The sequence below is a fragment of the Dromaius novaehollandiae genome, chromosome 6 (assembly GCF_036370855.1).
Source record: "Dromaius novaehollandiae isolate bDroNov1 chromosome 6, bDroNov1.hap1, whole genome shotgun sequence".
NCBI classification, from domain to species: domain Eukaryota; kingdom Metazoa; phylum Chordata; class Aves; order Casuariiformes; family Dromaiidae; genus Dromaius; species Dromaius novaehollandiae.
The window spans coordinates 43,734,158-43,760,361 of NC_088103.1; the positions used below are offsets into that span (position 1 = coordinate 43,734,158).

General features: G+C 38.7%; 1 long non-coding RNA gene across 1 annotated transcript in view; it reads right to left on the minus strand.

The window, feature by feature from the left end:
- Positions 1 to 16,965, minus strand: part of LOC112986313 (uncharacterized) — a 56,447-nt gene extending 39,482 nt beyond the window's left edge. The window contains exons 1-2 of the long non-coding RNA XR_010389789.1: positions 16,639 to 16,965; positions 12,397 to 12,433 (exon numbers count right to left, since the gene is read on the minus strand). This is a non-coding gene — a long non-coding RNA (uncharacterized LOC112986313). The remainder of the gene's footprint in view (positions 1 to 12,396; positions 12,434 to 16,638) is intronic.
- Positions 16,966 to 26,204: the final 9,239 nt, after the last annotated feature.

Below are 26,204 nucleotides of genomic sequence, written 5' to 3' on the forward strand. Positions count from 1 at the left end.
ACCTAAAAGCATTAAATGAATCACTGGAGCATGGCGCATTCCAGGTACTTCTCTGCCCAGAATTTCCCTCCTCCTTGCCCTGAGACACGAGTAATCACAATGGTGGCATCCAGCCAATGTCCCAGTGGGGCAATGCAACACAGCAAAGCCTGGTGCTTCCAGCTGAGCATGGTCTATCTCTCCTAGTACTGTAAGGTGCCTGGTACATTTTCTGACACTCAACAATTGACAATAAATAATAAAGGACATACATGATAGATAAATTTAATGCCTCCCTTTTATTATATGGAGTAAATGATGCACATAGAGAATAAATCACCCAAGGACAGGCGGGAGTCTATGGCAAAACTGACAATGGCATCCTGAGCTCACTGACTCTCAGCTCAATGCATGAAGAGAAAGGACTTCTTCCCTCCCTAGTGATTAGAGTGCAAGCAATCAGCAAAACAGTATCTGTGCTTCTTAAAAGTCCCCGTGGAAACAAAGTGAAGGAATTCCACAGCAATAAGACAGAGAACTCTGGATTTTTTCTGTGCCAAGCCCTTATCAGCTTACTTGTTGATGACAAACATCTGTGTCCCCTTCAAAGGCAAGCAGAGGTACCCTTTAAAGATTCCTAGTCTTATCCACAATATTGTTGTAAGAAACACTGAACTGGTTGATTGCATTTTAGGAGCATCTGTATCTGTGTGTGGTCAACTCTTCCTGCAATAAGTCTCACACATGCTGCAAATATCCGCACATTGGGGAGTGACATCAAATGGTCCCGTCGGATCATGGGAGCCTGATTCTATTATCATTTAAACTGCTCAAATGCCAGAAGAGCTGTACAGACCTTTACACAGCTAATCCTTATCCTTGCCTGTATGGCATTTGCTTACATGCACCCAGCCACTGGTGAGACACCTGTCACTGGAGAATGAGGAAGAGGAAAGTGTCATTCCTGCAGAACCAAGTGAAGGGCTTAAGAGATTTTGTGTTTTGGATACTGAAAGTTTAAGGGAGAAGGCTGGGATCAGTTCAGAGATGTTATATTTCACCCCAATATTTGCTTGTTTGTTCCTATCTAGTTTGCCTTTTAGTTACTTCTGTGTATCATCTTTTGTTTTAGGACCTTACACTTGCTCCTCAGCTTTCACCATCAGTGATCATGTGATATTTTGTCTATAGCATCAGCTTGCAGAACTGACCTGGTTGCAGCAAAGCAAATGTCCCATTAACCATCAGACCAGGTTCCAGTCTGCCTTTGCCTACCTATCCCCACTGCACATGTAAGGTGAGAGTGTAATAACACTTCTCATTAGATATGTTTGTGTGCTTGTGTACAGAAGACATTTCTAAGCTCTTCCACTGGTCAGCCATGGCTACTGCAGTACTACATTAAGGATCCTGTTCTAAATGCAGGAAGTGCTTGCAGGAAGCAAGAAATAGAAGCACAACTGATATGTGGTATGATATCCCTTGCTAGCATGTATGGCAAAAATAAGAGGTTCTGCTTTCAGTGTGTCCAATAATTTCATCAACTTCTATACACGCAGACCTCGCAGGTACGTCAGTTTGAATTCTGATTTATGCCTCTGAGAGCAACAATGACAAATACATTATCATTCAGTAACTAATTTTTCACAACTCCTCTTAGAGTAGTAGGCTCTAATAGCTCAGATATCTACTTGAAATCAATAAGTTTAAAGACTTTCTTTCTGTGCTTTTGTAAGTCACTTTTGACGAATTTAACATCCATATGACATCAGAGTTCAAAGGACACATTTCTCTGTTAAAGTCAGGGTTAGAAGAGAGCTGCCACTGAGTTAAGTGAGACAGACTTTAGGATGACATTGCTCATAATTTCTCAAAATATTCCTGGCCCTGAGTCAAAAGGCGCTGGACCACTGTATGAAAGCTGTATATTTTCTTTGACTGATACTGATTTTAATTGCAGCTAATTAGTATTGGACTGTTTACATACCATGTCTGTGTAAGGTTGAGAGACTGATGATATCTGGTAGATGATACATATTCCAGCTGTTAGAATGGTGCAGTGTTTGAAAGTTAATTAAAAAAGAAAAACAGATAAAGAGCGGAAGTAACAAAATATGTAACTTAAAATGCTGTTAAAATGTCACTGTTATTAAATTTAAAATAACTCTACCTAAAACATTGTTTTATCACATTCTTTTTTACATCTGTACAAAAACCTTGGTAAAAAAATCTTATCCTTTTATTTTTAAATGACACTGAACGAATCCTGAGTACTTAAGTGGTTAACTTTGAATTGCCATGCTTTTTTGTTAAGTCAAGAATACTAAGCTTAATCCCCATGAAATTGAAAACATCAGATTTTATAGCCATGAAAATGGGACTTACAATGGAAATGACAGCTGACACTCAACTGAAACAGATATATTGGAGCAAAATTTGAATACTCGATTTTTAATTCATTAAATGATTTGTTTAGGCAGGAGTTGCCGTCTCAGTCATTTTGTTTAAGGTAACAGTCAAATATCTTATTTATAAAAATGCTTTCTTGGTTATTGCACATATAGCTCAATTTAGCATTAGGTGTAAGCAGTAAACCTGGAGATATTTTAGGGGTGATTAAATTAAAAAGAATTTCATCTTAAAACATGCTAACACACCTACAGAATAAATAATTTCCTGAAGGAAATGTAAATATAAAGTGATGAATACCCTAAGCTGATGAATAACATAGTTTTAAAAAAAGCATGAATCAGATTATTAACACTTATTCCTGCAATCAATCCATGTGGGTGGACCTTGCATCTGGAAAAACCTTAGCTGACACCTCTAGATCACTGTGTGGTTGTAAAGGTCCATATACACCCACATACGGATGTGACTACGGACCAGGGACTAACCATTTAGCTCTCTTTAATCATTCATATCCCAGTTGGATAATGCCAAAGAAGGTCAAATATCATTGACCACAGTGTTTGTGAAAACTTTCTGCCAAGTACAAGAGAAATATATAAACAATGAATGTGACTTTGCTCATGTTCTTAGTCACTTCATTAGCAAAACCAAGTGGTTATTATGACTTGCAACACTTTTCTTATTTTAAACACATTTTATTTACAAAGTATTGGGTGCGTGACTTCTTTTAATTACACGTTTTGGTAAGGAACACTGGGAAAGCCCAGAGAGGTCAGAACAAGGGTCCTGAATTATAAGATGTTACCCTTAAAATCAATCCCTACTGGAAAAAAATATGATGATTGAGAGGTCAGTGGTGCTAGGGGAAGCATTAGATAAGCCACAAGCTATTTGAAGTAATGGTTCCTTTGATCTGCCAGGCCTTTCGGTACATAAGGCAATCCAGTGGTGGGCTAGAGGCCTTGCTAATCTTCCTAATGATATGCTTAGGATGCTTAAGGTTGAGGTTAAAGAGGCTTTTCAGTGCAGCTTGACTTGTGAACTTTTGATATAAAGAACTGACCTTCTCCTCAACGGTATTTGCAAAGCATCTGTTCACATTAGCAAATGTGTGGGCAACTGTATGTATGAGCTTGGGCCAGAAAAGTCACATTAGAAAGAAAACCCCTTGATTACCTCTATCCATTAACACCACAGAAGCAGTCCCACCCAGGGCAGTGATACAGTAGGGTTCCCACAGAGTTCTATAAACAAAGTGTATTAAAAACAAGGCTAGTTTGGAAGCCTTGAGGGAAACAGGAAATCAGAGAGCTGAGTTGGTCAAAATCTCTGACAAGTAATACTGGACAGGGTGGTTGGCATAGCACAAATGTGTTTGGGAAGACTTAAGCTCCTCATTGCAAGGTCTAATTTTTTAGGTTAATCTTTAATTTTACCATTCACTCAAAACCACAACCAAAGTCAGGCACAAGAGCAGTGTCAACACATGACTAAGGAACTTAAAAGTAAGCTTGGGAAGCACTTAGCCACAAGAGTTTGAGAGTCATCCAGAAAAAAAAAAAAAAAGAAAGCAATCCGTTTTGGCACCACTGAGGCCTGAGGCAATTCATTTTTTCTAGAAAACCGGTATTCAGTGTCCTGCTCCTGCACATGCCCTGCCATCTGACCGAACAGAGCAAACAGAGCACATCCATGTCCTTCAAACCATGTGAGATTCAGAAAGACAACCCACCAACATAATGCTATAAGAAGCCCAGTTAGTCAGATTTGCTCAGACTGTTGCTGATACACATGAGTGCACTAGTTCAGCAGTCATGGCAACTTTCATTCCAAAAAGAAGAAGTTATCAATTGCATTGCAGTGTAGGTATGGCTCTTTGGCTAGTAGCCCACAGATGATACGTAGCTCCCAAATGATGACTAAGGGGCCTATTAAGTGTCACAGATGTCATAGACTCTCCTGTGTGCCCCATGACACTTGTCAGATGAGTGCAGATGAAACCTGGGTAAACAGCTGCCTGAGACAGGTAATTGTGGGATGCTGTCACCTCAGGATCACATCAGAGATGGTTGGAGTGCTGAGAGAAGGAGCACACAAAGGTGGAGCCGGGGCATGTCTTGCAACATGAATATGACACTGGCTGGTAGCCAGTGAAGCCAAAAGGGACAAAATGAGATCCAGGAAGTTGGTGGGAAATGCTTAGTCCTTGGGATTGAGGGATCTACGGCAGCACCATACAGCAAGAAGGTAGGGCGCATTTGCCCCCACACCCAGCTCAAGCCAGAGCAAAATCTTTTTCATACAAGCTGCTGGGATAGCTCACTTACTCCCAACTTTTGCCCAAGTGAGCTTTCTTAATCAACTAATTAAAAAGCCCCATGTAGTGGTTCAAGTACTTGCTCAAGAAATAGAAAAGCCCCTTTCTTCACCTTCCTCTGCTGGCAACAGTTGCAACCTACCTGCTAGTCTACTGGGGGTGGGACAACCATCCCCCTCCCTGAGGAAGATGAATGTCCTTAATCAAAGGCTGAAGAATCATACTCAGATGCTTTCAGTTGCCCAAAGACTATTTAGTTGTTTCATGCAAAGTAAAATAGCTTTAACATGAGGAATTCCCCACTTCAGAGAACTGGACATTCTAGTGGTTAGTGTTAGAGCATGTCTGTGGGAGGTAAGGGATGAGTCACCTCTCCAATGTAAAAAAAAATTGCTAGGGTTTTTCATTACAGGTAAGTCCTTTAGTCAGTAGTCTACAGGCAATGACTGAAACACATTTTTTGAGGCACTGCTTTTGAATTTAGGTGTCCTGAGTTTGTTGTTGTTCTTATTTATTCATTTTTGTTTTATTTATGGATTTGTGTCATTACGTTCCTGAGTTTCACTTGAAACGACAGTGTGACATCCTGTTTTACACTGGCCTATTTTTATGTCTGACTGCACCTGAAAGGGAGGTGTGGGTTTTGTTGTTGCTGTTTTGTGTTGTTTTGTTTTGCTTTGTTTTGCTTTTCCTGTAATTGGTAGGTTTTGAGTAAATCTACCCAGGACAGACAGGCAGGGAATCTTATGAAGCCCACTACAACTTAAGGCTGAGGTAGGTACTAGGCTTCTCAATGATGATAAGGCTCAGCTTTGTGTACATGCAGAAACAGGGATGTAGGCACTTTGGAAACTTCAAGAGCAAACTCCCAAATACCTAGAAAAATTAGACAACTGCAAATCTTACTTGAGTTTTGAGGGTCTAAACTTTGGGCATCTAAAGCAATAAGCTGCTGCTGTGAATTTGGTAAATGCATCCCTCTGAAACTTGGCAAATCCAGATTCAGCTTCCAACATGCTTCCAAATGCACTAGCATTTTGTGTGTGAGTTATTCAACATGAATACCGAGAAAATATAGCAAAAATTTTTTAAAAAATCACCTTTCTAGTTCATTGCTTGGGGAACCCCTTCTAATAGGCAAACTTTTGTCTACAGTCAGTAAAGTAGCATGCATTAGTAGTGTGGCATGAGGTGATGTAGGGTAAATATCCCTTCTTTTAGGAATCAGGGCTGGTGGCTTTACCAATACTGTCTTGCCAGTATAGTCTACTGGATAAAATGAAGGACTGGAAGTTCTGAGATAGCTTCAAAAGAACTGAAAGGGAAGTAAAAGGCCTGATCTTATTTAAGACACGCTCTTCTTGCCTATGTCTCAGCAAGCCCCATAGAAGACTTACGCATGTAAACAAACTATCACAGAGGCTAAATAGGGCTGCTAAGTCAAAAGGTGAGATCATGGAAACCACTAATCATTTATTGCCTCACCTCAGAGGCCTCTGAACTACATGTGGCTGTCACTTTCTGACTTTAAATTTCCCCTGGTTTTGGGCCCGTCTGCAAACCCAGAATTACGTCGGTGCTGACACTGCCAAACAGCCTGGCACGTCATACACTCCACCGAGCCTCTGAAGGTACACATCCCCCCACCTCATCCTGTGAGGGCCGCTGTGAGGGAAATGTTCCCAGATTACATCTAGCATATGCTGATATATTAGTCTGCTCATAAAAAAAGTATGGTGGCTGCTACTCTGTTTCAAAAATTAGTCAGAAAAAGAAGAGACAGATTGTTATTTTTAAAAAAAAAAGGATATTAACATAGGAAAGGGGAGCTTTCCCATTCACATTCAATGGGATTTAAACCATATCTCCTGTTTCTGAGCAGTGTGGCCAACAACCAGACTGGAGATTGTTCTGGATTACAGTTCCTCCCTAGCCACCCTGCTGAAGCTATGTCAAAAAGTATTCAGCCCCCTTTGTGTTTGAAAAGAGAGAAAGGCAGAGAGAGATTTTGCTTACCTGTATATCTAAAATTTTGACATTGTGAGTAGACAGAAGTAGTCATTTGAGTTCTTTAATGCCTAAGCCTAACGGTGTAAAATCAAGGTGATTTAGGTGCCTAAACACCTTGGAGGATTATAATCTGTCAGAGTGAACCAATATCAACAAGGCACAAGTTGGCTGAGACATCAGAAAATCAGTTTTGACATTTGAGTCCCACTCAGGCAGTGATTCTCTTTGTGATACTGGGCAGAATCTGAGAAGCTGGGTGTCCAAGCTCTAGTGCTAAATGCTGTGGCAAGATCTTTAACAGTGTTCAGTATTTAGCAGTGCACATCATTATCATATTGGGAGTGAAGTATCTTTAAAAAAATGGATCCTGAACACTTTAGTTTATCCATTTTCATGCACTCAAGTAACAGCATATTGGAAAATGTAATAGGACCATACCTGCATCAGTTAAGTTTTACATTTGTAAGACAGTAAGATGAAAGCTTATTAACACTCTAATTTCCTGGTCATTCTCCAAGGCACCTCTTGTGGGCCACATCATTTCAAATATGAAATGCCACCTATGTGGAACCAGAAATAGGACTTTCTTATTTACTTAAGCCAAAAGTAATTCTCAGAAATACATCTTTCTCCTATGTATGTCAAAAACTAAGCTAGGAATACGGCTATAATTAAGGTTCCACAGGCAGATATAAGTATAACATTACTCTGTAAATTATCTCTGCTGTAGATATTGCTCTCTTCCTCATGAAAGTTTCTGGTTTTCTGTTCAGAGTGCCTAATAGTAAATGTTGTCACCTGTACTGACTCCCACTTCCTCTGACAAACATGTAGAGATTCATATTGTCTGTATGTCTGTTTCTCAGAGACAGCAATTCACCACCACCCAGAAATGTTTGGAAATGTTTATTTGTGTGGATGTGCATGAACACGGAGATAAGTGTGTGGGTGCATGTTTATATATTTAACTATGCAGAAGTAAACTTTCTGGATGGAAGCTGATAAGGGTCAGATGAAAGTAAGCACTGAAATCATTGCTTAAATAATAAAAAGTCCTTTTTGGGTCCCCATAGAAACAGTGCCTCACTGACATTGTTAAAGCATATAACTAGGAGCTGGATATACAGGGAATTATACCAGATGCTCTAAATATTGAATAAAACAGAGAACGTGAATTGGACCAAATCTTGAACCTATTTGCATAAAGGAAAGATTAGTCAGCTTTAAAGGGGTGCATGTTTCATGCAGAGGGAAAAGATGAAAACAGCAGAGAAAGAAACCAGAGCTGAAACAACACACAGATTATGTGCGTTATCATAACATAACAGGTAAGGCAGGCATAACAACCATGGCCTGTGCATGCAGAAAATCGAACAAAGGAAAAAAGTTCAGAGAGTGTAAAATTAATTACCTTATACTTATGAGGATACGTGGTTATGTGGTCAGATGGGAGGACTGAGAGCCAGGAGGCTGCCGGCATCTGACACCAGACAAGGATCTGAATCACCCTAGGCCAGTCCTATGAGCTCTTTGTGCTTCATGGAAACCAAAATGAGCTAGGCAGAGTCTCGCTGGAAACCAATGCTACATCTAAGAAATGTTTTCCAAATCAGGTCATGAACATGAAGATTGCTCTGGAAAGTACCTAACAGAGCACTTAGTATGAAAAGCCATTTTCAAAAACCTCCAAAGAAAGAGAGCTTTGGCAAAAGTATCCCAAAGCTGCTGTGAGCAGTTTTAGGGCATTCCCTCAGAGAACTCTCTTCTCCCAGTAATTTTTTAGTGTCCCACTTCCCATGAGACTGACCCCTTAGAGAATATGGAAGTAAAGTGGCTATTTTCTGAGCTACTCTATTTTATTCAGAGTTGGACTGCAGTGGAGGCCAAAACAGGAAAGAAAATCCAGTTCCACTGAAGTCAATGGCCAATCTTCTATCAAGCTCCATGGGGCAAGATTTCTTCCTACTGTAGATATGTAAAATAGATTACATGAAGAAATCAGGAATCATATTTCTGAGTTCTAGTAATAATAACAGCGAATTGATGCAAGTTTGAGAAGAATCAAATTTTAGTCATTCATAGCTTTCAGCAATATTGATCTTCTGCATTAGCAGTCGGCCTCTGATGATGTGCAGTTGCTTAATTCTTTGTGTACTTATGGCAGTTTTATTGGCTGGCTTTTAGTGCTGTGTGTTTCAGTGTGCATGAGTAGTATAGACTTACAGTTTTTTTACACTGGGAAGTTTTGGGGAGTGCGTTAATCTGGGCTGTGTAACGTGGACAACTGTTGTGCAAGGAGAACACAGTTTCTGCTTAAGCTTCTTCCATTTGGAATCCTTTGCCTATCCATTTAGGGATTTTTCTCACTGTAGAGTATACGATATCTGCTTAAATTCTGGGTCTTTGGGGTCACACTAAAGAAAGCTCTCATTTTTCTACGCAGTCAGGTAGGATGGGGAAAAGAGTCGAACATTGTGAGCTGGGATGGTAAGCAACAGGCCAAATATAACTATTCCTGTAGGAATGCCACCACTGGAACACAGCCGGGGAGACCTCTTCCTGAGGCCAAAGGCTGCATACTTACCAAGGACAGAAACAAAAGCCCAGGTTGTTGATAGGATTGACACAATAAATATGAAAAACAAAGTGGCTGTAGCTAAGAGGAAAGTGGGACTGTTGCAGTGATTTCACAAAGAATAAGATAGAAAAAGAAGTAAGAATGTAAAAGCCCTTGAAATGAAAGGCATTAATGGAATATCATGGAAAAAGTAGGGGGCATGCATATCGCGGTTGACAGGTAAAAGCTGATTTCCTTTTGAGATTCTGTTTAGTTACAGATGTGGCAGGAAGTTTCAGTAGAAAAAAAAATCACAAAAACCATACCAAGCGTGTTGAGAGGTGTGGGTAGAACAGTGTCTGTTACAGAAACAAAGGCAATATTTGTATGCTTTAAAAAGGGCAATCATTGACATACGTGACAAGAAACATAAAACAGTTCTTTGATTTGAGCCACAGACAGTTTTCAGGCAGATTTCAAAGTTCATTCACTCAAACATTGAGTCAGACCCTTTTTGACATAAGGGGTCTCATATGTGAAAAAACAAATCTAGTCTGTGGTATCTTAGCCAAAGCACATTCTAGCCAGAAAGGAGTCAAAGGGGATCCTTCTACCATGGCCGGTTGCTGCAAAGACAAGTCTGGACTTCTCCATTCCCAGCTGAATCAACTGGCTGCATGCTTTTATTTCAAATGAGGATGGCTTAAAGCAGTGAAGGCAATATCACCGTTCTGAAGTTGAAAAAAACAAAAACACTAAAACACAATCTGCCTTGAAGCAGAAGAAGATGAAGGGAGTTGAAGAGGAGGATGATCAGCCTCCAGGCCCCTTTCCTCTCCCAAACCCCTTTACCTGGAAGCAGGAGGGCAAAGGCAGGTACTAAGCTGAACTGGGAGTACTGGCAGCAGGCTAGCAACTGCCTGCTTTACCTAAAGTCAGTGCCTGGTCTCAGATACTTAATTTTTGCCATCAGTGGCATAGGAACAGAAATGTATTAACAATCTGTGGCTACCTCATGATCAGTCTCGTATGCTGTGGTGCTACTTTAAAGATCAGTTGTAAAGGGCTTGTAATGTTTCTACCGTTTGGAGGAAGCAGCAAGCCATTTGTAATTGCCCAGGGGTGATATGCTGTTACATTTAGACATTGTAAGAGATTCTGGCTGGGTGTTTCTCACCAATATTACATGTCTGGAATCTCCAGCTTCAGGGCTACAATCACCTAGTTTATATTTCTGCTTGTCAACATACGCCTAAGTGTGTTCCCTAACATCATATGCCAGAGAGGCACCAGCATAACTACAAGGATGGAAATTGCCCCAAACACATTTGCCATAAGGTCTTAGAAGTGAAGAGAAGCTTGATTCAGTTAATAATTAATAGCACATTTTTGTAAGTAGAAAAACTCATGTTGTTTGTTATAATTCATTGTTACAAAATTTGATTATAGTCTGCTGAATTTATGAGGGAAATCCTCAAAGCTCTGCTTATTTTTTGGTGCCAGAAGACTCAGTTTTGTTATCCTTAGCAATAATTGGTGATAAAATGAAGAATTTGGTATGATTTATACAAAAGAGTTTATATCTTCTGTGTACATAAACACTGTTCCGTTCATACCATTAACTCTTGAAAGTTGAACTGAGAAATACGTGATTTAAAATGCAGTTTAAAAGCTAGTGAAGATCAAAAATGATAAATAGCTTGACAATCTTTTTGGAAAGGATGTAAGTCTTCATGCTTCCAGGACATAAGATAACCTCTAATTAATGGGGGCTAATAAGAAATTTTTCCTGTCAGCAAGTTATTTCATAATTGCCTGCTGTTAGGTTTCCTGTACTTTTCTCCAAAGCAGCTGGTACTACTTCTGCAGGAACAGTACAGTTAAATCGATAAATCTCTGACCCAATTCTATATTTCTAAGAATGTCTTTTTGATGTGAACTTTTCACCAGCCCATGACCTAAGTTCAGCTTTCTTTGTAAGATTAAAAACTGCTAGAAGTCAGAATAAATGAGTTGCTTTCATTTAAGTGCTGTCTTCATTTGTGACAGGAAATAAAAAACTAAATCCTTCAACTCGTGTGTTGGCAAGTAGGAAGGAAGACAAAAATAATTTTTTCAGTGACTTTGTCTTGAAAAGCAGTTACTTACTTACCTTTTTAAAAGGGACACACAAAGCACATGTGCATTGTTTCATCTAATAGGGTGAAATAAACAGTTTATGCCTTGTGAGGATATCTGGGAAAAAGAAACCCCAAGAAGCATCTGAGCTTTGGAGCTGCATTTAGTAAGCCTCCCCACCTTTGCATTTGTCTTCTACTCTAACACTTACCATTTTCTCCTGATACTTCCACTTGTCTTCATCAAAACTACTTTTGGACTAAAATCTCATTTTTGCTATATCACAGTTAGGCCGCCAGACTAGCCTATTGTTTGTGGTCATATAAAAACATATGTCCTTGAGCTTTGGAGCTGCATTTAGTAAGCCTCCCCACCTTTGCATTTGTCTTCTACTCTAACACTTACCATTTTCTCCTGATACTTCCACTTGTCTTCATCAAAACTACTTTTGGACTAAAATCTCATTTTTGCTATATCACAGTTAGGCCGCCAGACTAGCCTATTGTTTGTGGTCATATAAAAACATATGTCCTTGAGCTTTGGAGCTGCATTTAGTAAGCCTCCCCACCTTTGCATTTGTCTTCTACTCTAACACTTACCATTTTCTCCTGATACTTCCACTTGTCTTCATCAAAACTACTTTTGGACTAAAATCTCATTTTTGCTATATCACAGTTAGGCCGCCAGACTAGCCTATTGTTTGTGGTCATATAAAAACATATGTCCTTCAGTCTAAAGATAAATGGAGAAAATTGGCCTCTAGAAGTGCCTTTGCCCTTTTATCTGTTATACAAAGATACTAAGGAGGCTTAGACTAGATGCCTAATTTTAATCGAAAAGAATCTCATTTTAGGTATCTAACGTACACTGGGAAAGAGGTTTCTTAACCTCTATCTGATAATATAGTTTAAGACAAAAACATATCTCTCACTTTAAAAGTACAGAAAGTAAGGATAGAAAATGGAACATTTCTAGTGAGTGATAAAACTGTGGAAATACACACCTTGTTTTGGAAGATGGTCCCTCATGTATTTCAGGGTCTGAAATAAATAAAGGAAGACTTCACTGGACATGAACAAGCTTTGGATCAGCACTCTAGGCAGTTCAACAGAGAGACACTTTGCTGAGGTATATTTGCAATTCCCTCCCTCCACTCCTTCCTCCCATCAATGTCAGAGCATGAATTATACTCTCTTTTTTCTTGTGTAGACATGCACCAGGAAAAATGAGTCTTCTGTTCATGCTTCAGATCACTATGATTTCTGAAAGCTGTACTGATAGTCAGTTACTAGCCATGAATAAAGCCTTCAAACCTTATTCTTACAATTACAACACTAATTATAGTTTTCTTAAATAAAAGGCTTCTATAAACTATCATTACCCATAAGATTTTATGTTGGCAGTTACCCCATAAATTGTGTAAGGATTCTACCAGGGGGCTGAATTAACCACACATTGCCTAGTCAATCCTGTTATCTGTTGAAAAGAAAAAATACAGTAGTTATGGTTAATACTAGAAAACCAGCTATGCATTCCCCCCCAACCCGAATATCTGCAGAAAACTTATTTAATATCTGCAGAAAACTTATTTCACATTTAGTATGCACTGTTTAGTTTACAGTGTTGGTCTAAATTTGCAGCTGATGTAAACAGATGTTAATCCACTGAATATTGATTTCCATCAGTTCAATGTCTGGCGCACAGTGCCGAGTTCTCATCCCTTTGTATTTAATGTGAGGTGTGCTGTTAACCGTCACCTACAAGGAAAACACCTCTAATGCCTATTTTATTTTTCTTAAAGGAAACAGGGAACTTTGGAGGATAATTCTGGTAAAAAGGAGACTATGCCTATGTCCTTGTGAATGTTTAGTGTTTACACCATTCATTTGTATGCAAAAAATATGCATTGTTCAGGGCTGTATCACAGCTTGCCAGAAATAAATGTGCACTGGAAAGGAGATGGTGTCTCAGCTTCATAGTTTGCACCCCTGTATTAATTTCTTCTGTCTGGTAGTCAACAATGCTGACACTTAACAGGAGAAACTGATCCCTGGTGTAATTCCAATGACCCCCTGTAGAATTACCTCATGACAACTCTTATCTACTCAGTAGTAAGCGATAAATTAAACAGGACTGGAAATTTGGAACCATTTCAGAACTTAGGATATATAGAGGTATGGTGCTAAATCAGACATTTTCTTATCATGCTCTGTAAATCCACACTCCCTTCCTGTACATAATCAGGTATTTTCTAATAAAACAAAATACACATATGTAACATAAAAAAATCTTATTCCTGCTTATGCAAATACAATTTTGTGTGTCACACGCTATTGCTCTGTGAATTGAATTTTGTCATTTGCCTCTAAAATTTGGTCATTTGGCTGCATGGCAATGACTTCCACCTAAAACAATTTACTTCCCAATTACTTTACCAGGCAACCTTTCAAGTAATTAAGAGAATTAGCAATGTATTTTCGTGCTTTTAAAAAGTACATATGTGAAGAGTTTTAAAAAATTTCAGTATAAGATTCCAAGAGTGGCACTTTGCTTCCACTTAGATTTTTGCTGGGAAAACTATCAGGAAGTTCTATTAAATGTATAATGCTCCCCAATCTATATGTGTAAACCAGTTACCAGAATTACAAATGCTGCAAGACTACCTGCTTTCTTCCACAAAACAGTATTTTGGGATTTTTCTGTTTTAATCAATCCACTTGTGCTCCACTGTTTGGATGAAATATATATATATATTTACACACACACACACACATATATATATTCTGTGCATATTCCTGTTGTATTCTATGTGCCTGATGATGCCGCAATAGCACTGGAAGATTTTCGTTCAGCCATGTCTTCACTCAGATCTCCAGAGTGTATCCTCTTGTTCCTTTGGGTAGAATTCAGAACTAAAATTGCATGTGCTGAGGGGTTGCTTAGAATTAAAATACACTTTGCATATGCATAGAACAGACGTGGAAAAGGGCATGATTATGTGGAAGTAGGAGCAATTACGTGGGAATGAGCATTGAAGCACTGAAGTTGTATGCCAAGATAAGTAATTAGTGTACACTGTATAATTCTGCTGCAAGAGGTGCTTCAATTTAAGAGCAAATTAAAAAGATTGAGGAGAATGACTTAAAGTTACTAAAACATTTCATGATTATGAGGAGCACTTTAATTTAGGAGATAATTACTGGTATCGTCACATTCTAGCATATTGAAAACCTGAAGGCATTACAATTATGTCTATGTATGCCCCTATTGTGCACCAAATTCTGGATTCCGAACATCTATGTTTGCTCTTGTTTTACAAGGTCTTTTTCTCTGCTTGGGCTTAGAGAGTTCTTGTTACTCCCTAATTTTCAGGCATTTAATGAGAGCAACGACGAATTCAAGCCTAGGATCTTTGAGATGTTGCAGTGACCTCGCTCACATCCATTTAAAGCAAATATTTGGTTTCCGTGGGTTCTGAAAATATGTACACTTTTAAATACACAGTACATGTAATGTGGAGATAGTTTTATACAGGCACAGCTCTGTCAGTTTTGATGGAGTTTCTACAGATTCATTGGCAGAGGAAGGGAATAAATACACTTTAGTCTGAAAATATAGCTACAAGTGTATATAAAGTAATTCACAGAAAGATTCTTCTCTCTTTACTGGAGGTGAAACAGAGAATTGAATTCAGAATATACTATATGCATACATATAATATACACACACACACATGAGAAAAGAGAGAGAAAGAAAGAGGATCCTTTGTTGTGTACTCAAACTTCTTTTTAGAACCATGACAATTTTTAATTAGCAGTGATCCTAAAAATACATTTTTGCGCTCACATTAGGATTGAACTAAGGATACTATGGAGCTATAAGTCTGTGCTTCTATTATCATACCTAAAGCTCAGTACCTGGCGTTGTAAAAGAGGCACATCTCTTGCAGAATGAGCAAGGAATGGACCCAGCAGAAGCTGAAAGGCTGTGACTATGGAGTTAGCTATTGAGGTAACTTTACATGCAAGCAGTGAGAGAGCTCTCATAGTGAGCTCATATCTGGCCCAGAAATATTTAAAAGGCATCAAACAAGGTCTCTAATAACTTGGAAAATCTAATCACTTGGGTGCATAAATCTTTCAGAAATCAAGGAGAAATATTCATTCATGTCACTTTGTTTAGTGTGAATCCCTCTTGTTCAAAGATTTTTCTTAAATGTTTACAAGATAAATATCCAAGTATGAAAAAATTAGAACAAATTCAACATTCAAATGGGACTAAGAGAGAAGGAAATAGCTGACTTAATTAGATTTTAAAGGATGATTCAGACCAACATAAATCTTAATTAAAGGACAAAAATAATTACATGTAATTAATGCCAAACTATCTAAAGCTAAGGAATTTAGTTAGCCTTGAGCACAGTACCTAACACACCCAGTGCATCTAGCAGATGCTAATTTAGATCATGGAGTTTCTTTTACGTTTGTAATCATTTTTAATGGTGACATTTCTTTTCCCATTAGGGAATCAGTGCTGATATCATAACCAAGCAAACATTTCCAAAACATAGAAGTGTTTATATTTTGCTACTCCTGAAGCTAAAATGATATTGGTCAGAAACAAGTGGCATCAATCATTCTGCCATTGGATATATGGGCATAAAATTAGTAAGATGAACACCAGGTTAGATTTTGTAACTTTTCTAGCCCTGTCTGCAACTCAGTAGAGCTCCTCAGCCGTGGATTTATTTACAGTGGTAGGATAGCTGTCAAAACCTTAAATGGCAATTTTTTGCATCAGTGTTATAATTGAAGTTTAGTTCTGACTGCAAAGATTTAATTCTCTATGAAGATCTGTTTCATACCCATACTTTCCAGAGCATCTTAAAAGACATTTTTCTTTCTCCAGTTTTCTATTGTGCAAGCCTACTACATGTGTTGGAAAGATCGATAAAATATTTTGCCATTGACAAGAACTACAGTACCACCAGATGAATTGACTGGATTTAAGAGTATGAATTTTGTTAAATGATGCAGGATGCATTTTGATTTAGGCAGTACAAAAAGAAAATCTCTGTTTCTTGAGTCAAGCTCTACTCTGTATATATCAGGGGTTTTTGGTTACAGGAGTTGAAAGCTAGTGTATATGGTAAGTTCCCCCCCCCCCCCCCCCCCCGCCAATTTACAGGGTTTCTTAAGCCTTATTTTACAATTAACAAATGATGGAAGTATGAATCAAATCTTACCTTTCTTCAGACCTCAGAGACATTCAACCATAGTGGAGCATAACGAGTCCCTTTAGGAACAAAGGATGGATCCAATTTGATTGTGAATTAAACCTCAAGGTAAAGTCTGACTGGGAAAGGGACAGAAAAAATCAGTCCTAAGTTTCCAAGGCAGACTAGTTGTGGTAAGTATTTGATTCCACATTCCTCAAAATGAATGGACAAGTCTCTGTTCCCTGCACCCGTGGGGCTAGGCCCCCTTGTCTCCCTTTGTCCAAATGACAGATGGCATAGATAGCGAATTGCCTAAAATCAAGAAACAGGGATATAATTTTCCCACATAGAATTTCAGAAACTTGCATGATGCTCAGGTTTAGTTTGGACGGCTGCAAAATCATGCAGCAGTCAGGCAAGTCCCAGCCCGCTTGGCATTTACAAGTGTGCTCAGCTGCCCCCCTCTATCATGTCGCCCTGACTCCAATCCCCTGCATAAAATGGCACCAGAAGTTCATTTAAATACACGGGACTTTGTAACTCAACTTTGCTTTTGGCAGTAATTGGGCTGGAAAAGCCTGAAGTAAAGTCAGCCTGCTCCCCTTGGATTCTTGCTATTTGAGTGTGGAAAGAGTAAGGCGAACAATGTAGTTCTCTGACTAGTAGGACCATTTAGTTACAACATACCTCTATAATTACATTGGTCTGTACTGGACTCCAATTCTTCTTACTGTGTTCTTGTTGCAGGCCAAAACCAAACTGATTAAAATCTGCTTTTTTATATGATTTCTCCTTTTACTCTGTTGGTTACCTGTAAACAGGAACAATATGGCATTCTGCAAACCATTTGTTTTACTTTGTAAAATAGACTGTAGTTATAGGCAAAGCCCAAATTCCTAACTCCCTGTTTTCTTGGGAAGTGCCTCAGGGATTCACTGCCCATTACAGACTTCTGCTGTTGGCTGACAGTGGGGCCAGGCGTCTGCCTGCGTCCGACCTGACAAACCACCACCTTTATACAGCCCCCCCCCCCCCCCCCGCAACCTCCTCTTCACTTACATACTTGATACAGAAGTGTTTGAGCATCCTCGTTTTTCCCCACTTCTACGTGGGACTGCGACCTGAAAGGCCTTAGAGAGAAAGGCCATGGAGAAAGGCTGTGCCTGATCCCCTATGCATAGGGGTTGGTTTGGTGCAGAGCCATCTGCCTCACCCACATGCTAACCCTGTGTGACTGATTCCCCTTAACTGCTTTACCTCTGAACGGAGATGTCATCAGGGTTCCCAAATGGGAAACAAACCACATCAGCATATCCCTGGGCTGCCAACCAAGAGTGGGTGATCTTGATATTTACTCTGCAGGCTGAGCAGGCGATAAAAGGCAAGCAATCCCTCAGTTTGCGCAGCTTCAGGGAAGTCATTTCTGTTCTGTGATAGAAGAGGTTCTGCAAAGGTTCCCAAGGGAGCCAAGAGCATAACTGCCATTGGCAATCAACAGAATTAGCCCTGTTAGGGCACATTTGAAAGGCCATCTGAAACTGTTCTATATGCCGGGAAAAGACTGCTATGTTCATGCTATTCATCAGATTCCCTAGTTGTAAAATGAGGTTGATATTCACGATGTTATTATGAGAACTAGGGGAAGTTGTTCCCCATTCTCAGTGAAGGAAAGCAGTATGAGAATGTCCTAGTACTCCATGCTTTCAGACAGAAGCTATATAATTAAGTGCATCCATTCAGTTGGCCAGTAAAAATCAGGTTATGAACACCTTCCTCTCTGAAGAGCAGTACTTCACGCATGCACTCCAATTAAAATTAATGGGACTGTGAAACCAACCATTGCCCAACAGAGTATCCATTTTATATACATTCATTGTGCAATTAGGAAGGCAGTTATAAATCTGTCCCCTTGACCTGTGGAGAGATATAGAGAAACTTGTATTTTTACCATATAAATCCAATGCCTAGTTTTAAAATTTAGTTTTCATATTTAAAAATGCAGAAGTTTTAGATAAAGATACTTCTCTTGCTTTGCTATGAATATAATTTTTTTAAAGCCTGTCTACGTCAGAAGACAGAATTTAGGCACAAGCTTAGCAAAATATAAAACCTCAAAACATGCAAATAAAACAATCATTTATGTTATATAGCGCAGTAAATATGCTCCAAAAATAAACTTGGGTGTGCTTCTCCAACTTCAGTATTACATAAACTAAGTACCCTGCAGCACAATTGGACTGACTTGAATTTCAAACTAAAACAAATATAAATTGGGATGTGTTTCCTGTTACTGTTGTTATACTTTTTCTTTTAACTTTAAAAATGCATTATATCCCATAGTACTAGATAAGTGAAAATTAGAAGTGTGATTTAAAGTAGTGAAGTAATTACATTTTATGTTTTAGATTTCTAACATATGTCTATGGAAATGTTCTCACCTATCCCAGTTTACTTTCCCCCTCCCAAGTGCTTAAGCATGGATAAGACATACCTGGGAGATGCATGTGAGGGCTTTTTCTTAAAAGAATTTAACCCCTGACTTTTACAAGCAGAGACTCGATTTCTAGATATGAGTTCTTTGCCTGCTTTGCAGTAAATTATATTTTACAATCATGTGTAAAACTGCATCCAAGTCTCTATTTTGCATGACACTTGGAGTTCTTTTTTATTGACTTGTATTGCTTTTTGCCAAAGTCAGAATGTTGGAAGCAAGGCCAATGCCATGTGAAGAAATGTCTAAAAGATGAAGATTGCTTAGGGTGGAAATAAAAGGAACAAAATAAGCATGTCCCTTTTTATGGTCATATTTACTTCACAGACAGCGGAATTAAACTAAACTTGCTGTCATGAGAAGATGAAGCTATTTTCATGCATATAATACAGTTATTAGCTATAAGAGTCTTCTTATTCAGCAGCAGCGCTGGATAGTGATGGGTGTGGAAGACAGCTTTATCTCAGCACCACTTATTTCTCAGACCTCTTCTCTACTTTTGATTCCTCCTAGCCTATTTGCTTTCTCAAAATCATTTCTTTTCTCATAATCTTCCCCCCTTTATTTTCCCTTTTTTTCTGAATATGTGTAGGTTATTTGAAGGTATGGATTATTTGAGGATATGACTTATTTTAGGAGTATATTTGACTACTTGTACTTTTAAAGGGCTATTTTAATCCATATCCATGAAGATAAAACAAATTCATACCCTTAGTTCTATCTAAGCAAGAAAAAACCAAAAAATCCTTTCAGGATATTTGCTTTTACCAGCCATCACTATTCCCTCAAGTAGATGAACAAGAGGAATTTCAGGAGGTGAGTTAATTCCCCCTGTTTTTATGCTGCATCTTTGTGAGCTCTAGATTTCAGCATGGGTGAGAGCAATGCAGCGACTGCTCCGCTGATGATAACTGATCATGCACCCGTTGTTTGTTACTTAGAGCACTGAAGCTTTTGCTCTCTACTCACCCTGATCTAGTCCCCAGCATGTAACTTTTTACATCCTCTGTCAGTGTGAAGAAACACACAGCAAATGAACCTACGAGACTCTTTGCATGAGACATGCCCTTCTTAGGTGGGGACAATTTCCACTGGCAGATGAAGGCTACATTCTGCCACTCCACTCAGTCTGTATGACACAAATTGTTGAAGGAAAAAAAGAAATATTTCAATTTTTTTTAGTTTTTTCTAAAAGCAACCTTTTTTTTTTCACTAGGGTTTTGAACACCTTTGCAGAGGAACATGAATGTGTGAGCTTAATCCTTTTTTCTCAGATTCAGATACCAACTCCCAGGCAAAACCCTCCTCACATTTAAAACTTCCTTGCACATTCTGCTTCCCCCATATATACATACATTCAGGAGACTTAGGACTTGAGAGGGAGGAACGAAGGAGGCCGGCTAAGATGAGGGATATCTGATGACTTCCCAGCAATGCCAACAATCTCAGCCTGTGTTTGCTGAATTTTTCCTAGCGTGGCCTGAGGTTTGCAAATGCATCAAACCACAAACCAACAGTTCTGTTTGCGAAGGCCAGAACCCAAGATTTAATATTTACAGTCAGAGAAGCAAATATTTTACACATTTCTACTATGTCTTTACTGGGTTTAGGGGGGGGGGGGAAAAAGAACAGCTTTCAAAGCAAAATTCAGTTAAATCCATCCAGTCTCACCTCTGTTCATATTGAAATCAATTTGGACTGTGAGTTTCACATTATTTCAAAGGAAAATCAAAAATATCTCAAGTTCACCCTTTAAAAGGCACAAATTCACCTGAAGTACAGGTATACTGTAGGGCATGTAACCACTTCAGTGTTTGCCTACTCCCGTGTCCATGCTGCTAGCAATACCTCAGCCAGTTAGTTTAAAGCTTTAATGGTGAGCTTAGTTCTGCATATGCCATCATAACATGTGCTGCTTTAGAATAACATAGATAAGGAAATACGCATTGTTTCTCAGAGCTCTTCAAAACAACCCATCTGTATCAGTCTATATATATTCATGGTTTTCATCACCTTATGATATACTCAGTCTGGCAAATATGAAAACAAACAACATAAACAGAAATACACAAGTTTTTTAGTTTTCAAATTATTACCATCTGTGTCATGCAGGTGTTTCATAACCATAGAAGTGCCTGTACATTCTTGTAAATAAATGTACCTGGACCAGTTATCCAAGGTGAAGCTGCATGCTACTATGGGTAAGTCATTTTTGGCATACAGGTTAGTAGCAAAGAAGTTCCCTCAAGTTCCTTTGCACTCAACTATCCAGTATAGCCTCAACCTGCAAGAAAGAATTTTAGGAGAATGAAATAGAGACTATTTTTGACACTGACTACCTTTCTTCTGGGAGATGCTCACTCATTGTTTAGAATGGCATTTTCTTTGGCCTAGCAATTCAGGAGAAGTCTCAACCTCTTCTTCCCCCACTTCTTGAGGTGAGAAAAAAACCATAGTCACCGTTAAGCTTGAAAGCATCTTGATGATTCATAAATTAAAGACAATATTTTGCCCTTTCCAGGTAGTGAAAGGAAAGATGTTGCTCAAGTTGTCAAGTAGTTGTGCTCAGCATGGCAGAGGCCATTCATCTGAACAAATAATCTGTACAGAAACCTGCATATAGAGAAAACAAAAATCTATGGCCTAAGGATGGCCATAGAACTTAGAAAACAGTGTCAAAAGCAGCCACAAGAGCACCTGATAGCATAACAAAACAACTTATACTGAACTAACAGAACACTAGGTTAATGGCTTCAAGTGAGATACTTGTTATCAACAGATAAAAATTGCATTTGCTGAATAAAAAATAACAGGTTTGATGAAGTCATACTCTTTAGCTGAGCAATGGTGGTATCCCTTGTGGGCATCCAGTTTTCTCCCAGAGGGCTGAACTGATTATTCTGACTCAGTTGCTGTTTACCTAGAAAATTAGATAATGCAGCTAGCAGAGGGCCTAGTTGTGCTTACTGGGTGCATCTGAGGTACTAGGAGTACTCACTATTACACAGAGCTACTTCTTGCTTATTCAGAATCAGGCCCAGAAATCTGGAAGTGCTGTTGAAGCAGAATTGCTTGGCCAACAAAGACAGTGTTTTACATGCCCTGATCTGTGAAAGCCAATCTCTGCAAGATCTTTCATGCAAGCTGTTGAGACACTAAGACGAGCTGACCATTCTCTCTGGCCAGGGATGAAGGTAACAGCATCTTATCCAAGATAGACACTGGGGAGAAATTCTACCCAGCTGCATTCGAATATGTTTCCTTGTTCCCTCGGAGCAATTGAGGGTAAGATTGAATGCCACATCATTTACCAGACAATACTAGCATATTTCATTTCAACTTTCCAATAGATCTATGCTGCATAGGGTAGCGAAAAACATTAAGGCAGCACATGAGAAAGAATAAGACAGGGTGAGAATCCAGCAAGAAGAGATCTAATGGAGTGAAATCTAAGAGAAGAAATCTAATGGGGTGAAATCTAATGGGACTTCTACCTAGCAGAAGTTTTTTCAATGTTCTGGAATGGGATTTTATACTTCAACAGTGGTTAAGTGTCTACACTGATTTCTGCTCTACCAGCTGTTCTATATTATGCGATGATCCTGAATGTTCGTCCAGGAATAAATCCTTGACTAGAGAGAACTAAAAAGTAGTACAAAACCTTATTCAATAATAAATAACACTGCAAGGTCTAAACCTGAGCCGCCTAAACAGAACAGGTTTATAGACAACAGAAATCAGAACACCTCTGTCACTTGGTTTGAATTGATATAACTGAAAATAACACCTCAGAAAGAGCTACTCTGTTTTTCTTTTTTTTCCAAAATGTAAACATTCAGTTTAAAATTAACTTGTTTTGACTGAGTAATACAAAGGCAAAAAATGAAAACAAAATAGTCCTCATTTTGGTGCTAATCTTTCTAACCGAAATGACTATAAATATTGCCTGGGCTTATGTGCTCGTTCTTCCTGGATTTGTGAGGCAGGCCTCAAAGAGAGCTGCCCCCTCAATCACTGACTAAGCTCCCACAGCAGTGGTGTCTGGTAGAAAAATAAACTGGATGTACTGTACACAGGCACTCAGCCAAAAGTACCTGGAAAATGAAAATCATACTTTAAAGGGGAAACACACAAAATCCATGCTCACAACACTTATTCATTGTGCAAGTACCCTCATTAAATATTAGATGGTAAAATGTAGGTAGAAGAAAGTGGAGGAATATAGTGTTAGTTGTTAAGTGCATTAGTCTGTAATGTACTGCAGTATAATGTCCACCATCATTACCAGCCTTACTTGACCAGAAGTTTTTGCAGTGAGAGAACTCCTCCAAGACAGTCATGAAATTTTTAGTACATCTCATGTTATTTTTTATTCCTGATAGTGTGCTGGCGTCCTGGCAGGCTCAGATTCAATTAGGACACATTCAGCACTGTGTGTATCACACTAATCTTCCATGCAGCAGGACAGGAGGATCTAGGTGAAAGTCCTAAGAGGAGCTGCAATGGATAGGAAGGTGTTCACAATAAAAAAAGTGTTGAGTTATGGGGATATTGAGTCATTTGCTGTTCAGAAAATAAATGCAACGCACTTGCTTCCTCGACATTTAATGGCTCACTCTGAGAAAGCACAATCCTTCCTGGGCTGACAAGCACCATGGAAAGAAAAGGACAATTTGCACCTTCCTCATTGGTGCACACCGATTTGCTGCCTTACTCAAATTCATTCTTTTTCTTTTTCTTTTTCTTTTTCTTTTTCTTCCTTCCTTCCTTTTTCTTTCTTTCCTTCTCTCTCTTGCTTTCTCTCTTTCTTTCTCTTCCTTTCTCTCTTCTTCCTTTCTCTCTCTCTCTTTCTTCTTCTCTCTCTCTTTTTCTTTCTTTCTTTTTCTTTCTCTCTCTCTTGCTTTCTCTCTCTCTCTGCCTTTCTCTCTCTCTTTCCTTCATATACAGCAGACTTTATTCTCTGAGACTTTAGAGAAGGAGATTGGTTAACTTCGTCTCACTGCAGAGCAGTAACATCGCTATTTCAGTCCAGTGTAGAGCTTCACCCTACAAGATCCCTAATGCCATAAAATATGATTATCATTAATAGGATTAAGAAAAACTGTGTCTTTCAATCATGCCCTACTATGCTATACTACTATACTACTAAATTATGGCCTTAATTTTTGACAGAAAGAAGAAAAAATTAAAAGTATAATGATTTATGCAAAGCTTCTTTTGTTCAAGTCAGTGACATTCAATAGCTGAAGGCAGAAAGAAAATTACATTCTAATGAGAAATCGTTTATCATGCAAGACATGGGGAAAGAGGAAATAAACCTCCTTTAAAATAAAAGAGCTATAGAGGTGTTAAAAAAGTATGTGATTTTCTGGAAGAAAAACAAGCTGTGCAGCTTGGATGTTATGATGTAGAACATCATTATTTAAAAAAGCAGGCCTAATTGCATAATTTGACATTTTAGCACAGATTAATTCTCCCTGTATCAAGCAAATAGTCAGACTCACACGTGGTTAATTCCTGTAACTTGACTGAAATGGAAAGGTGCATTCTTACAGAGACTTAGTTGTTGGTTTTGTGTTTTTTCTTTTTCTTTTTCTAAAGGAGTGATAAAAAGTAGACTGAATATGCAAAGAAAAAATGAAAGTGAAGAAAGGTCTTTTGTTCATTTGACTAATCTTTACATTAAATCTTTTCTTCCAAGAAGCGGATGTAGGATCAGTTACAGCTCTATCTGAATATTCTCACATTTTTGTAGAAGAGCCAAAGAATATACTGTTTATAGAAATCTTGAGAACTGCTTCAGGTGAGATGACAGATACAGCACCGACTTCCTACCCCTTGTTCCCCTCTGCTTGACAGCCAAAACTAAACAATGCAACTTGTGAAATAAAAAAAAAAAACAAAACAAAACAACAGCTGTTGTGTTCACAGCTGTAGTTTGTATCCAAGAAAATAGTATGTCAAGAAATGCTCGCTAGTCAATGCTAAAACTCCCACTGCTTTCAATGGAAAGACAATTTCACCCCCTGCGTAAAGTGCAATCTAATCTCTCATAGCTGTGGTAACAGTCAAAAGGAAAAGGAGACAAAGGCATTACCGAGAGGAATGGAAGTTCTATATGAAGTTGCCTTTTTATCCCTTAAAAGTTTCCTAGATTATTTTAACTGGTAATTAATACATATTTTTGTAAAAAAAAAATGTAAGAAATGAATATTTACAATTTAAACCCATTTCATTAAATACTCTAATAGGCAGCAAAATGGCAGTGTGCGAGTTTTATGTCAACCATTGATATAGGAGGCTATAGCTATACATTGACCACCTGAACGGAAAATGCAAGTCAGGCACTAGTTTCATGTTGCTTTCCTTCTGTCTGCAATGCCAGCTTAAGATGTTCCAACAGGAATATTTTTACCTGGATCAGTTCACTGATCTGATGTATCACTAATACCAACAGACAATTATGGTGGCAGCATGAGGGCAAGAACAAATGTCTGGAAGTGGAGAAGTCTTAATCTGGCATTGCTGGTGAAGAAAAGAAAGAAATGGAAGAGTGCTTTGTCCTAAGCTTGTTGTGAGACAGAAGGGACAAACACACAACTTTTTGTTATCTCACTGTGTCAGTGCTTGTGCTCAAGTATATCAATTCTTTGAGGAAATATATCACAAGAAGTGCTTGCAGCATGACCTAATATGAAGGAATTAGACATCTTTACAGCAGTAGTCTTTACTGTGACTAGGGTTTTGATACAGGAGATAAACAGATAGCTCTTGGTGGAAAAGTCTGCTGATTCTGTCTTTACTTATGGCTGGCACCGTCAGCCCTTGGCTATGGTAGGCAGTACATGTAATGTTTTGCAGCAAAGAGCAAAGTAAGAGAAAAAGAAGGGCCATGAGTGACCTCCAGCAGAGGAGGTCAAAAGGAAATAGTTATAAGGAAAATGCATCATTTAGCTTCCTCTGCAATGGGCTCCAAATTTTGGCCCAGTATTTATTTAGAAGCTAACTGCAGCAGAAAGTATTCATTTCCTTTAGAAAGAGTAGAGATTAATTCAAAATGACAAATTCAGAACCATAATTCTTTTAGATTTCACTGGGGGAC